This window comes from Strix uralensis, chromosome 21 (genome assembly GCF_047716275.1).
Source record: "Strix uralensis isolate ZFMK-TIS-50842 chromosome 21, bStrUra1, whole genome shotgun sequence".
NCBI lineage: Eukaryota > Metazoa > Chordata > Aves > Strigiformes > Strigidae > Strix > Strix uralensis.
Window position 1 is genome coordinate 1,385,958 of NC_133992.1, and position 4,877 is coordinate 1,390,834.

Genomic DNA, 4,877 nt, shown 5'->3' on the forward strand with positions numbered 1-4,877 from the left:
GCGTGCTGCCTGCGGTGTGGGGCGTTGTCTCCAGGAGCAATGACAGACGAGTGCCTCCACGGGGATGCTTTCCCCAGGGGCTCTCAGCACTGGGGAAGCTGTTTGCAGGGTCAGTGCAAGTCAGCTCCAGTACAGCTGGGTAGGAAGGGCGGTGAATTTGGAAGAAGACAACTCTCTCCTCCTCACATTGTCTCCATGCCAGGACCAGAGCCTCCTGCCCAGTTTCATCACATCTCCTGTTCCTGCTGCTCGGGTATCTGGACACCTCCCAAGGGAGTCCCTTGCCCAGTACCCTGCAGGCAGAGGAAAACAGCCTTTGGTGGCTTTCTGCCATGCGACCAATACAAGGATGACCTGGGACAGGGATGAAGAAGGGCACTAAACCCCAGTCTGAGGGGGAGGTGGGCAGTGGGTGGTGGCGGACAGCAGTCAGGGACAATGGAGAAGGAAGGGGGTGGAGGGCACCCCCCCTGCAGCTCCTCACCACCTGCCTGGAGACTGGTGCGGTGGTTCCCCACTGTCAGTCCACTGGAGGATGTGATTTGTGTGAGCAGCTGGGACACAGCGGGGGGACACCCTTGTCACGGTGTCAGCCATCCAGCCAGACTGACAGGCAATGGTTGGTGTCTGCAGAGAGTAAGGTGCCCAAGGGCATTATTTCTAAGGTGTGGGAGCTGCAGGGAGCAACGGGGTGGAGAACAAGGTGAAAGTGTCTAAGCAGCCGTTTGGCCTGAGCTGTTGTTGTTGTACATTCTGGCCCTGGCTCCACCTCTTTTCCCGATGATATCCAGGATGGACTCCAGTCCCGCAGCAGGTCTTGTGCTGTCCCTAAATGCTTTCCCATCTGAGAGGGACTCAACCGACCTTACTGTGCAACTCAGATGTGACTGGTGGAGTCACCAGGCAGCACAGCTTCCTGCTCCAGTGCTGTGCAGCACAAAGCTGCCATGCTATGGGCATCTGTGTTGTCGTTACTCAGCTCTCCCCACAGGACACGAGATCTAGGGCTCTAAGGGCCTTTGTCACCCTCCCAAGCACAGTGTACATCACCTCTGGAGTCCCTGTCATCAAAGAAAGAAGCTGCAGCATCATTCTATGCCAAGTGATGAGAATTGAGGTATCTCTCCCCCTCCTCTCTCAGGTTACTGCATCACTGCATCACCCATGCACAGGAGCATTCCCACCATCCACCAGTGCTTTGCCTTCGTCCAAGACAGCTGTGCATTCACAGGGCTGGGGGAAGTTAAAACAAGAAGACAGCAGGTAGACTGGCTTTTGGATACCAAGAGGTTCCTGAGCAGGCAGGGAGATATTCAGGCAACTGTTAAGAGATGGGACATGAAACATCAATGGCCAGAGGCAAAGATGGTGAGAAACTCAAAAATAGCTTCTGTAAAATCAGGAAGAATGGAATGCACAGAAACACACAGTCAGATGTGCAATAGGAGTGAGTGGGAAGTTCCACCAGAATGATTTTCTAAGGAAAAACCAGCAATCACATGTTTGGAATGCTCTGTAGGGAAACTTTCATTTTGACAAAAATCCAATTTTCTGCTGGAAAACCATCCAAGAGGTGGCTGGGCTTCAGCTGCCTGCACATCGTGTCCCAGGAGACGGGAAAACTTGTCCTCAGGGACTTCCAGCTCACTGGGACTGCTGCATAGCAGAGGCTGGAAAGGGGCTCAGAGAGATCGGTCACTGCTTGGAGGTTTCCTGCACATCTTCACCTTGGAGGACACTGAAGCATGGACACAAGTAATATGGTGATGCATCACTGGTGCAGAGTGGCTGGAGATGAAGCACACTGGGGAGCATTGGCCCCTGTACAGCCCTTGGTGCTCCCCAACACATGCTCCCACTGTGCTGGAGCTCAGTCCAACACCTTGGGTGTCCATGGGAAAGCTTGCCGAGGGGATGTGGCTGCCTTGCTTCACAAGGTAGAGCTGACATCCAGGGCTGCCAGATTCACTTCCTTTATCTCTGGCGACTCTCTGAAGACACTGGGTCACCAGAGTCTGCTGTTGCACCAGTAATCTGCAGCCCTGATCATTGAAAGGTATGGTGGTTTGTGCCTGTGCAGCATCTTGCTCAAGCAGAAATGGTCCCACCATTTGAAGAGGCTGGAGGTATGCTGGAGGGGCCAAATTCCCTGGCAAAAGGGCCATATAAGCTTCTCCAGGTGGCTGTGTCTCCCCAGCAGAGTCCAGGTGGTGACAGGATTCGCTGGTAGGCAGAGGTGCCCTGTCAAGTGGAGAGTAAGACCTCTGGGCTTGTCCAACCTCTTTGAGCTGGTATGAAGCTAAAAAGAGGGAAGGAAAAAAGGGTCAATGACAAATGAGGCACTCTGGAACTTCCAGAGGCAGGTATTCTCAAAACCAGGACATTGTCTTCACAGTGATGGGTGCAGAAATGTGCAGGAGTTCCCATCTCTGAAACCTGCCTTTCAGAGGCAGCAAACATCTCCTTGGCAGAGCGCCCTTGTGTGCGTGCCCAAGCCTCCTGTCCCCCACCCAGGAGCCCACCAGAGTGCTCAGAGCTCCCCTCGCATCCTGGGGCCCAGCTCTGCGTTGCCCCAGCCAGACGTGGATCTGCCCCCCTGTAGTGAATGGTGCCTGGGACACCTCAGTACTCAGTTCTTCATGCTGTTGCTGGGAAATTTTCATGTCTTTGCAAATGTTGAACTAGCTTCAGGGCCTCCCCAGACCATACAGCTCCCATGTGAATGCTCCCGACTATGGGAGGACAAAAAACTTAGAGGGCTTCTTTCCAACCTGCCAGATGTGGCTTTCAAAGACATCAAACATGATAAATGGAGGCGTACGGCCTCGGGAGTAGCATTGAAGGATGCTGAGCAAGCCAAACGAAGCCAGAGCTGGCCCAGTTGTGTCAAAATGGCATGTAGGGGCAAGAGCTGAGTGGCACCAGACTTTCTGCTGCATTTGATGTACCTCACCACAGGAGCCAGCTGGCAGGATGGAGCATGGAGCCTGGGTGTGCTCCGACGTGCACCAGAACAGATAATTGGTGGATTAGGGCTCAAACACAAAATCCAGAGCACAGGAATGTGACAGAAAACCTGCCCCCTTGAGAGCTGTGCCCTCCTGTCATGTGTGATGGGTATTTGCTTAGATCAAAACCTTGATGCCGAAGGACAAGATTGATTGCACAAGTTCTATTATGAAACCAACCTAAAAACAAATAACTACATGATGAGACAAGGCTAAACAGCACTGGTTTTGAAAAAAAACTGGTTTTATCTCATCTCCTTCCCAGAAAGTATCTATAATGTACTTACCACTCAACACATCTGGAAAACAAGACACACAGTCTCAAGGTGGGCTTCATGGAAAGACAAACACACAGGTAGGGTTATCTGGTGAAAAATGTCCTTGAGAGTCTTTGTGGCCAACAATCCAGTTCTCCAAGGCTTCATTCTCCTCCTGTAATCCTGCGAATTGCCCTTTACTTCCCATTTCAGTCGCCATATCAAATCCCAGCCCTGATCTAATGTAGACATGTGCTAGAAAATCTCAGCCAGTCTAAGGATTTCTAATATTAACTAAACACCACATTTCTCCTTTACTTGTTTTTCTATAAAATTAAATTTCGTGTTTTCAACTTCTTGAAGCAGATGAATCCTCTCTATCATGACCACTGCTCTTGTATGTGTCAAACCTGGGGAGAAAAGCATTTCAGCCTTAGGTGGTTACTTCAGCAAACTCTGAAGTGTTTGAAATTGGGATTTTGTATATTGTGAAAGGAATTCAGCACTACTTCAACCCCCCAATAAATACTTTATTGTAGCTAAGGTTGCTATGTACCAGTTGAAAGACTCTCAGCATATCCTAAAACTAAATAGAGATAATAGCCTGCAGAAGCCAGTTACCTCACCAATACTTAATTATACTCAGTTTATATAATTTAGATAAATATTTACTGCTTCTTGGACTCAAATGTCCTGGCTTCCTCCTTTTCTGTTTCTCATCTGCCTTGGGACGGTCCCCTGCAGGTCATTGCCCAGCTTTGCCTGTGAAGTTAAGAATGCAAAGGAAATCTCCGCATTGGACCTGATTTTCCCTTCTCGCACAGGGTGTGCTTCACCCCAGTACTGCCCACGCCCAGCACCCTTGAGCCAGACACCCCAGAGAGCAGGAGGACACAAGGTAGAGCCACATGCCCTGTGTGTCTGTGCAGTCCTGCAGCACTCAACAAGTTCCCAGGTGCTCCTGCCATGCCCTCACTCGGGAACTCCCAGCGCCCTGTCCTGGGCCCATTAGATCCATCTGTAAATGCCTCTTGCTCTCAGTAACACCCAGGGTTTCTGGGCCTCCTTCATACATCAAGGGCTGTTTCACTTCTGTTCCCTGCTCCAACCTGTGCCCGGGGAATCAGAGTTCCCACAGTGCCACACCAGACGTGCCCTGAGTGACCCTTGATGCTTCACCAGTGGTGATGAATGCTTCATCAGGGGATGCACCCGGGTGTCCCACCAGGGATTCTGTGGGTGCCCTGGGTCTCCTGTTTGCACCTATAAAATGTCTTGGAAGAAAGATATCTGGGGGAAAAGAGCAGAGCAAAGGTGGTGAGTGTTCACAAAGGCTCTGGCCAACCATTTCTTGGACTGAGCCCTTCCTCGCCATGGAGGTAGCTATTGCTGCAACGCCCTGGGGCCACCCTTGTCTCCCATTTCTTCTTTCATTTTCCCTCCTGTTTGACCAAGCTCTGCCCACTCAAATTCCTTCAAACTTGGAAAAGGGGTTAAATACAAGCTCAAAAGGGAAGTGCTAGATTGAGACCTATCTAAGTTCAGTGACTGGTAATTGATTGGTAAAGTCACGTGATTTTCAGGACTTCAGGTCTACTCTATTCATGCCACT